Source organism: Mus pahari, chromosome 3 (assembly GCF_900095145.1).
Source record: "Mus pahari chromosome 3, PAHARI_EIJ_v1.1, whole genome shotgun sequence".
Taxonomy (NCBI): domain Eukaryota; kingdom Metazoa; phylum Chordata; class Mammalia; order Rodentia; family Muridae; genus Mus; species Mus pahari.
The window spans coordinates 11,904,107-11,915,507 of NC_034592.1; positions in this window are offsets into that span (position 1 = coordinate 11,904,107).

Genomic DNA, 11,401 nt, shown 5'->3' on the forward strand with positions numbered 1-11,401 from the left:
TGTGTCCTTATTACCAGTTGGAAGATCTTCTGAGTATATGCCCAGAAGAGGTATTGTTGGGTCCTCCGGTAGTACTATGTCCAGTTTTCTGAGGAACCGCCAGACTGATTTCCAGAGTGGTTGTACAAGCTTGCAGTCCCACCAGCAATGGAGGAGTGTTCCTCTCATTTACTTTTTTTAAGATTTTTTTTTTTTGATGGATTGGAGAGATAGCTCAGAGGTAAAAGCACTGGCTGTTCTTCCAAAGGACAGGAGTTGGATTCCCAGTACCCACATGGCAGCTAACAGTGTCTGTAACTCCTGTTCCAGGAGATCCAATGCCCTCTTTCTAGCCACCAAGGGCACTACATGCAAGTGTACACAAGCATACATTCAGGCATACACTCATACACATGAAATAAAATCTCAAGAAAATTAAAGCTAAAATTTTAAAAATATTTTCGAGGTTGGATATAATGGCACACTCCTTTAATACCAGCACTCCGGTGGCAGAGTCAGGCAGATCTCTGTAAGTTTGAGTCAAACAGCCTCCTCCTCCTCTTCCTCCTCCTCCTCTTGTTCCTTCTCTTCCTCCTCTTTCTCCTCATTCAAGTTCAACCTTGTCTACACAGCAAGTTCCAGATCAACCAGAGCTAAACAGTGAGACTCTGTCTTTTAAAAAGTAAATAATTTTTATTTTTAATTGTATGGTATGTGTGTCTGTGTGGATCTCATGGCCCTGGATCCTCCCCAGTCCACATCATCAATTGCCTATCTCCCCAGGATCGAGTAGCTGGCATCTTGTGGCATTATGTAATTGTTTCCTCCAGATAGAAATATTCTTTCCAGCAGAGAAGCTCTTTAAGCAGGAAGATTAAACAACTTGAAATAGCTTTAGGAAATCCCTGAAACTGACCAGATTCACTAAGACTTCCTGTCAGAGTATGTAATAAATATAGCTGAGAGTCACTCTCAGACATGCCAAGCTACAAAGACCAAGACCAGAGCAGCTGCCTGAGAGAAGAATAGGCTGAGTTGTGGGAAGAGGTTGAGGCCAGAGTCACTTGGAAAGGGTGTTCTCCATCCTGTTGAGTTGCCTGCAGGCTGTGCAGTTGCTCCTGGTTCCCAGTTTTGTGAGCTGTCACCCAGGCTGGGGTGGGCTTTGGTGCAGCTGTCTTTGAGTCACTTCTGCTCCTGTAAGTGAGAAACTCATTGGGTCACCAGGTTAGACTGTGGTGGTCATCATACTTGGGTCTGTCCTAAGATCCCTATTTTGGGTTAAGAGATAAGTGTGCTGTATACTCCCAGAAAAGTTTTGACACAAAACATGTGGGGAACTACACTTTGGTCACTGTTGTGGATTTGGTCTAATGCTTGTACTATGTTAATAGGGTCCCCAAAATTGCACAAGAATCTGCACCTAAGACACTGTGGGTCCCTGACCCCAGTTGGTTTAACTGGTAAATAAAATTTCCGGTGGCCAATGGCTGGGCAAGGAGACAGAGGCAGGACTTTAGGATTCTCAGGCAAGGGACCAAGCGAAAAGGAAGAAGACAGCCACTCTGCCAGGAGTAAAAACCAGGCCTGCGGGGTGCAGAAGGGAGAGCAGAGCAATCATGTAAGAGCCGGGGAAGAGCAGCCCCAGGGGCTCCCGATCTGGCCTAGGGCAGCAAAGATAGAATACAGATTTTAGTAAGTAATCACTCAGGAATATCAGAGGTGGGTGTTAGCTACATGGAGGTTATTGACCTGTTTAAGGCATGTTAAAATATAAGGTTGCGTGTGTGTCTTCATTTGGGAACCCAGAACATTGGAACTGGCAACTACAACATATCACCGCATTGTGAGCTCTCACTTTACTACTTAAACTGTTCAATTTCATTAGGCAGGCAGAGCAGCTACCATCCCGAGAGCTGCTGTTCAGATGTACCAAACGCAATCAGGGCTGGTTCCATTCTCTGAACAGTCAGAGAGAAGGCTGAAGTGGTGTGGGCTGCCAACTGGCCTATGGCAGAGAGAAGCAGGGAGACCATTTGATGGCTTTAGCTGTCACCAACACTGGTGACTTGCCAAGAGGAAATGGCACACACCTTTAATCCCAGCACTCAGGAAGCAGAAGCAGGTGGGTGTCTCTGTGAGTTCCAGGCCAGCCTGGTCTACAGAGCAAGTTCCAGGACAGCCAGGCCTACATAGAGAGACCCTGTCTCAAAAAAAAAAAAAAAAGAAAAGAAAAGAAGGGAGGGAGGGAGGGAGAGAGAGAGAGAGAGAGAGAGAGAGAGAGAGAGAGAGAGAGAGAGAGAGAAGAAAGAGAAGAAAGAAAGGAAGAAAAGGCTATGGCTGGTCCAGAGGAGACTGACCTGAACTGTGGATATGTTGGACATTCTAGAGAAAGGAAAGCAAATTGAGACTTGGCTTTTGGCCTGAGAGATGGTGTGGGTGGCTGTGCTCTGTAGTGAAACAGAGAAGAGCTTGTTCATCACAGGATATTTGGCACAGATGTCAAAAGAAGTCCAGATGGCAGGTCATAGCCAGCAGCTGTACCTCATGTCTGTCCCTAAGCCTCTATGACATCACCCTGCTCCAGTGGCCAGAAGGCACCTGAGGAAAGAATGGGTAAAGGCAGGACACACACATGCAGACACATACATACATACATACATACATACATACATACACATACACATATACACATACACACACATACACATATACACACACATACATACANACATACATACACATACACACATATACACACATACACATATACACACATACACACACATACACATATACGCACACATACACATATACACACATATATACATACACATACATACATACATAAACACATACACACATACATACACACATACACACACATATACACATACATATAGACACACACATACATAGAGACACATACATATAGATACAGACAGACAGACAGACACACATATACATATACATACACATGCACATATACACATATACACACATGCATACACACTCGTACATACAGATACATACAAGCAGGCACACATACACATGGACACACACATACACACATAAATACAGATACATACAGACAGACACACATACATACATACATATATGCACATGCACACATACACATATACACACATACACACATATACACACATACATAGAGACACACACATACATAGAGACACATACATACAGATACAGACAGACAGACAGACATACACACATATACATATACATACACATGCACATATACACATATACACACCAGCCCCTGCTTTGTGATTCTTTCGATGTGGAGGTTGATAATTTTCATAGCTATATTGTAGTTTAAATACATTGAACCAATTACTTTTCCTGTTGATGTGGCCAAATGCCTGACAAGAAGCAGCAGAGCATACAGACGCGATGCATCCTGGTACAAAATGGATGTCAGCAAGACAGGCCTACAGCTGTGCTCATGGAAACAGGAAGCCCCTTGCTTACAGGTAGAAAGATTCGGATGTGGAAAGCTGGGAAAGGGGGTGCCAGTACTGGTTTCCTTCTTCTTTCCATTAGTCAGTCCAGGACAGCAGTCCAAGAGGTTCCCCACATCCAAGGCCATTCATCTCCCCTCAGTTAATCATCCCTGGAAATGCCTATGCCAACACATGCCAAGTCGGGCTCTCATCAATGACTTAAGTGCTTTAGGTTTCAGTTTTTGATTTTTGATTTTGTCTTTTGGATTTTTTTTTTCCAAGTCAGGGTCTCTCTGTGTAGCCCTGTCTGACCTAACGCTTACTTTGTAGACCAGGATGACCTCAAACTCTTTCTCTTTGAAAAGACAACACTGCATGCTTAACATTCCTGGTTTTCCTAGTGATCTGTGGGCATAAGGGCCTCTGTAGTCCCAACATTTCATGATGCAAAATGCATTTGAACCTTAATAGGTTCCACCTTGTCAGGAACTCTCCTCTCAAATGCATCTGTATTGCTCTACCCTGAATGGCTTCACAAGATTCTCCATTCAACCGGCTTTATACTTTGGGGGTACTGAGCCCTGCGAGTGTCTTTTCGGTCACCTCCTGCCATCTTTTTGAGGCGTTGAGGATAGGTTTGTACTCTCGTGCTCCCTTCTGACATTGGTGTGATCTGGCCTTTCCATTTGAAACCTCTTCAACACACTTTTCTGCATAATTTGAGGAAGGCATCTACTTGTTTTTATTATAGCATCAAACTGCTGCAACATGGTTTATGGGAAGGACTGTCATTCCTGGGCCCTGCCTACCTTTCAGGTAAGTCATTTCTCTAAAGCATGAACTCCTAAAGTTTCATAGAAAGGCAAATTTTCCCACTCAATTTTCTTTGGAAAACTTCCCACTCTCCTTGAGCCTTGAGTCCCCTTGTAGATTTTATAGCAGACAGTCAAACCAAACATACACAGATAGTAGAGTTTTCATAGAAATTGCATAGAATAGATAGATCAGCCAGAGGCAAAATCTATGATTCCAGAGCTTCTAATGTCACAACAATGTGTCTCTTCATTGGGTAGGGCCATCCTTCCTGCATTCCAATAAAATCTGTCACTTTTTAATAAAAATTCTACACATTTGTGCTGTTGCTTCCTGAGATGTTTTACCTGTTTTCATGCTATAATAGGATTCGTTACTTATTTCTCTGCTGTGACTAGATGCTTGACAAGAAACACTTTAAAGAAGAAAGAATGTCTTTGGACTCAAGTCTGAGGAAGTACAGCATACCATGGCAGGGTAGTGGTTTGTATGGCAACAGTGGGGAGGGGGTCATGGAGGGGGCAGCTGGTCATTTTGTCTCCTCAGGCAGGAAGCAGATAAAGATGGATGCTGGAGCCCAGCTTTCTCCTTTATTCCCTGAAGGACCCCAGCACTTGGGGCAGTTCCACCTATGTTTAGGTTTCCTTCCTCCATGAACTCTACCTGGCAATACGGTTAGAGCAGCAGTTCACAGAGACCCTCTGATGTACTTCCTCACTTTGTGATGACACGCCTACCACCAAAAAATGATTTCATTGCTACTTCACAACTGTAATCTTGCTACTGTTATGGATGGTAATGGTTTTTCCTGATGGCCTTATGTGCCCACTATGAAAGGGTCACTCACTCTCCAAGGGGTCTTGACTCAGAGGCTGAGAACCACCGCCTTAGAGGCACATCCAGAAGTGTGTTTCTGTGCTGATTCTAAATCTAGTCAAGTTGACAATGAGTATTAACCATGAAAATTCCACCCCTTGTCAGCTTGATACCCAAATACACACGTTTTGTTTTGTTTTTGAGACCACTATAGCCCTGGCTCATCTTGAATTCACAGAGATCCACCTGCTTCTGCCTCTCATTGTGCCAATTCTAAACACATGTTTTTTAATGTGTTTTAATGTGTTTATTTTAATCTCCATGACAGATCAGGGCATCAGATCACGTTATAGGTGGTTGTGAGCCACCATGTGGTTGCTGGGAATTGAACGTAGGACCTCTGGAAGAGCAAGCAGTGCTCTTAACATCTGAGCCATCTCTGCAGCACAGTAAACATTCTTTTAACCAAATAGAAGACTAGGGGCACAGCAAGGAAAGATCAGGCCAATGCAAGAGTAAAACCGCACAGGGTGACTATTAGTGCCTGCATCCCCATTTCCAGTGCCCAGCAGCCTTAGTAGTATCATCTAGGCTCTAACAGCCTTGCAAAGGATCCTTCCCTCTCAACTCTGCTACCTAAACACACAGACTTTCTTTTAGGCCAGATCTACTCTGTGCTAACACTTTATTTTAGAACAAGACCGTGGAATCACAGTCCCGGCATCTCCGACATATTTAAATCTCCTCTTCAGCTTAGGCCACCTCATTCAGTGACTTCTCAAGGCCTGCCTCCCTGTAGAAAATCTGACCCCACCACATATGGTTTATCTTCAGTGTCTTTCTGGAAACACTGAATGAGTCTCCATGATTCCCTCAATCCTTCATCTCTCTTGCCTACAAAATTAGTACCATGTAGACAATACTGCCAAATTCTGCTACCAGTTTGAGATGTAGCCTAGCTCCCAGTCTACACCCTGTGTCTCTGAAGCTGACCTTGAGAGAACATTTCCAGAGGGTATTGAGGAGGAGCCCCTTAAAATGATGGCACCCTCAACTGAGGTTCTCCCCTTTCAAATCAATCTGCATGTTCACAAGCTGGAGCCCTAGGTGGTGTGATTTCGTACCTTTCCTGTTTTCCAGAGTAGAGCTCAGAGATGTTCTTTCCAATGTATGCATCATCTTAACATCACAGCTGCTTCCTCTACCAGGTCTTTTCTGAAACTCTGTAACTGCTCACACTTCTCTCCTGGCTTTCCTCTCTTGCTGCTCTTTCTTACTGCTGATCTGAATAGGCACCAGGAGCAGAAGCTATGTTATAGACTGAATGCTAACCTGCCTTCACATTTCCTGTAGCCAGCTCTTTAGTCCATTATCTTTTAATTCAGCGTGGTAAAATCTTCAGGACCTAGGAAGAAAGCAGCCACATCTTTTCCCCAGAATATAACTAAGCCTCTAACCTAGTTCCTAGTAGAGGCCTTTGTTCCTTTGTGAGCAGTTTTTATATGTATGTGGTCATGTATGTTCAAGTAGACGTGCACATGTATGTGTTCAAGTGGAGGCCAGGTGTCAACTACAGGTGCTTTCTACCTTGTTTTCTGACACAGGGCTTCTCACTATACTGGAGCTAACAACCAGTATACAGTGTCTCGTCAAGCCTCAGGCCCTGCCTGTCCGCAGCTCCCAGAGCTGAAATTATAAGTGTAGCATCATAGCTGGTTTTTTACATTCCTGCCTTCATGCACTGACCTGAAACCACAAGCTAGCTCTATGCTCTGGATCTAGATCTATCGCACAGTGACACTGACTGTGTCCTGCCTATCTGCTCCAGAGCTCCCCCTCCTGTCTGTCTGTCATCCTCACTAAAGTTGGAACTACAACATCCCAGGCTGCACGCCCACCTGTCCCCAGGTTTGATTCTAGAGTTTTCGGTAATATTGATCATCGCTTCTGGTGAGGCTTGATCTAGCCCAAACGTACCCAGCTGTGTCTGTATCTTGAAGACTTGAACTCGGAAGTGGATTTTCCAGTTGTTGGGAATTGGTGTCCCTGACGTAAATGGGCCTTCATGAATGGTGATTTTAAAAGACACCCCCAAGAGAGGGGTGCTATGGCAAATGAGGCCTTTGAAGAGCAACAGGCAAAGGGAAACCAAGCTCCACATAGGTGCTGCTGGTGGACTCCTGTGCTGTGAACAACCAGCACAGATGATGAGATAGGGTTCTCCGAGCTGATGGCTCAGCAGGACGTCAGTGTGCCCCCACAGTAGCTCCCATCACTGAGTGGAAGAAGCCGGGCTACACTGCTCTGTGAATGACAGAGTTACGTGGAAGGGATCTGGAATCAAGATGCTGCATAAATGAACCTGAACATGGAGGTACAGAATTGAAACCCTTCCTCAGTTCTCAGGCTTGGGACCTATTATTAAAACAGGCAGCAGCCAAGGAAGGGGAGCTGGTGTGGTGTGACAGTGCGTTAACACTGTCCTCCACACTCACCTCTTGTCCAGATAAATATGAGGGCGTTGGTCTGTGGTTCCTCAGTAAGAACTATGCAATTAAATGACCACTGCTGAAGACAGTCACAATCCTGTTGATGGCACAGGGCACAGTGTTGAAGCTTGTGTAGGTGTCATATGGGAGCCAGCTATCTATCCAAGAGCAAAGGTTTTATCTATTAATAAAACTGAGTTGAAATTGATCAAAATTAATAGACCCAAACACAGTTCAAATAAAAATTATCCACAAATGTCCACCACATGCCTCTGCAGGCCTTGTATGGGCCATGCCGGCTCAGGTCTCAGAGAAGCCTGTACATCGTGCTTCTCCATCACAGAGCACATACATTTGGTTCTGTGGTTGCTCTATCCCTGCTCTGACTTCTGTTTCTTCTTTGCACAGACACTCTGAGAATGAGCCAGTGTGCACTGCTTCCTCTCTTATACCATACTGTGCAGGAAGAAAGAGCCAAACACTACTGGCCGCACATGCTCCCTCTTGGCCAGCCCACTGTCCTGCTGGGTCGAGTTCAGACTCGCTGCTTCTCTCACCTTGATCTTTGTAGACACACACACACACACACACACACACACACACACTGGTTCTGTGTCCTTCTTTAGCCTTCAGAGCACAACACTAACCACAGGCCCTCCCCACCACTTTCAGATTTGTGCTCCCCAACAGGCTAGAGTGAACCATGACTGACAGCTTCCTCTCTTGCATCTTTGTAGAACTCATGGCTGGTGTTTTTCTAGAACACTGTGCCGTGCAGCACAGTCACAGCCTCACCACTGTCTCCAGCATGCACCAGGTTACAGCATCCTGCAGTCCAAGTTCAATTAGTTTACACGGCCACTGACATTTGGGTTAAACAAGTCCCTCAGGTGGAGGATGGGCCTTCAGACTGGCTGATGCCACTGACTGCTGTTGTCAGCACCCCACTGTTTCCAGGTGAAAGTTACTGCCCAGTGCTGCATGTTCCCAAGCCCATAGTTCTGTCCAAGTTCTGAGCCTCACACCTAAGGGCCTAATAGATGTCTCTCCTAGATACTGAAGTGGGATTTCAGCAGTGGGAGGCAACTGACAGGTTTATAACAAAGCCAACCTGGAAGGGCAGAGAAATGAGACAATGGAGGGAGGAATAAAGAAGGAACCACAGCTCATCAGATGTAGTGTAGACACTGTAACAGGTCCTAGGTCAGACAAAGCAAGTGTAGAGTAAATAAGCCTCAGGAAAGAATGCAGAGAACAAGCTGGCTAATCTTCATTTACTACTTGACTAGGTGTAAATCACCATGGAAACACAAGCTGGGTGTATCTACTGAGCACTTCTAGGAAGATGTGAGGAGGGGAGACCCACTCAGGATGGGAGCAGCTGCACCTACATGGCTAAGGTCCTGGACAGAATTAAAAGGGGAAGGTGTGCTGAGCACCACTGCCAGCCTACCGCTGGTGTGTGTACCACTGCCGGCCTACCACTGGTGTGCTGAGCACCGCTGCTGGTCTACTGCTGGTCTGTGTACCAGGCACTATTCACAAAGGCTAAAGTGTTGAGGCTGGGGGGAGGGGGTGCAGGCAAGGCGGCGGCTGCTGCTGCTGCCCAGGAGTCAGGCAGCTTTGGGAGAAATTTCTCTTCCCCAAGGTGTTACAACTCTACAAGACTTTCATTCTTGGAGGATCTTTGAGATGTGTGTGTGTGTGTGTCTCCACTCTCAGAGGGTCTTTGCTAAACAACTTGTGCACTTTATTCCGGTGCATAGGGTCTTATATACATTTTGGAGTAGGTTGGGATCTAAAAGCAGATGCTTTCTATAAGCTTGGTCTGAGATGTTAGGGACGCCTCATCTGCATGTGGAGGGGTTTGGGAGTTGCCCCTACATGACTAATGGTCACAATTCTCTCCATGGAGTGTCATAGTCACGTGTTCCAGGACAGGAACCTCATTGGAAGTAGATTAAACACCAACCATTCTAAGATATGAGAATTACGAAGCTTTCTGAATCCATTCAACCTTACCAGGTTTTCTGTCTGGTGGCACTGTCCACTGCCCCACACACCACAGGTCTCTCTGCTCCTGACTAGATAAAATGTAGCAGCTACCTTGCCTCTGTTGCCATGTTATCCCTTCTTAAAGCAGCCCTTTCCTTCCTTAAGTTGTTTCTAACCGGTATTTGTCACACAACAGCAAGAAAGTCACCAATACAAGAATAATCTTATGGTGCCAAAAAGAGGATGTCTTAAGCCTGTCACCTCCCGCCACTCACAGAAGCACTGGGAGCTCAGAAGTTTGTCTAAGCCACAGGGCCCACCCTTCCGCTGGGGCTGAGAGCTACCAACTTCAAGCAAAGACTGCTCACCTAATTGAAGAATAGTTGAAATGATGGGAAATCACTCAAAGTGTCTTAAGAACATCATCGGGAAACTAAATAATTACATCTAAAACTCTAGCAATCCATAAGAAATGTATTTTCTAGACACTCAAAGAGCTCTTTAAGATCAATTAGAAAAGCATTAATGGTTCAACTAGAACTAGGGAAAGGATGCGAGAAGTTGCTTCATACTCTCCATAAAGAACTTTCAGCACTTGGGACCACAGTTCTGATTGTGGTGCAGGCTTTTAGACTCTGGGCATGCACCTGACAGGATTACCCTGAGAGGAAGCAACGACGGTGACGTGATACTCTAGGCCTGCGGCCGACACTATGCACATCACAGTCTTGCTTTTATGAGCCGTATAAACTTCATGCTGGCTGGTCATGGCAGGGCTCGAGGTGGTAGCAATCCTCCTAAAGACAGTCACCATGAAAAACAAAGGGACTTAGGTAGGCTGCTGGGACACTGCACACAGTTCAGACAGAAGGAACTGCCTCTTCACTACCGCTATTGTTTCTCTCTGTATTTGCTGGAGAGACAGGATTTGACAAGGTCTCATATAGACAAACCTGGCCTTGAATTCCTGATTGTCCGTCCCTCTTCTACCTCTTAAGTACTGTGAATATAGATACATGCCACCTTACCAGAGGTAGCCTTTGAATGAGAACGGGTTAGGGTTAGGGTTAGGGTTCGGGTTCGGGTTCATATATTTGAATTCTTGGTCCAGTTGGTGGAACTGTTTGGGAATGATGAGGAGGTGTGTCACTGGGGGCAGGCTTTGAGTTTTCAAAAATTTCCTGCCATTTCAAAAAGTTTCCTGCCATTCCCAATGTGTTCTCCACTGTACTCCTCTTAAGCTTTGGGCCTGTCACGGGAAAGAACACATGCACAGAACTGTCCCCTGACCTCCACATATGATCTGTGGCACACACATGCACAAAACTGTCCCCTGACCTCCACATATGGTCTGTGGCACACACATGCCTTACCATTATACTCACATGTAACAACAATAGAAAATAAATAGACAGCTAACGTGTACATGTGATTCACATTTAAACAGAATCAGAAGAACTGGCCCTTCCAAGAAAAAAAAGAAAAAAAAAGGAAAAACCCAAACAGAATGTATAGAGATGAACATTTCCTTGAATTTACAATTTTATCTTATGTGCTTGAGTATATCACCCTTGTGTATGTACTTTGTGTATGTATCTTGTGTATGTTGTGCACTATGTGCATGCCTGTTGCCCATGACAGTCAGGGCAGAGGAGTCCTAGATCTCCTGAAGCTCCAGGTCTCTACAAGGGTAACAAGGTCTTCTGTGCACTGACTCATTTCTCCAGCCTCCAAAAGTTGTTTGTGAAAAGAGAGGCTACCTGTGTTGAATAGAAAGCATAATGCTGAAGACACCCACTACTATTGCATGTGTATGTACATGTGAGGACAGGCATGCTGAAGACA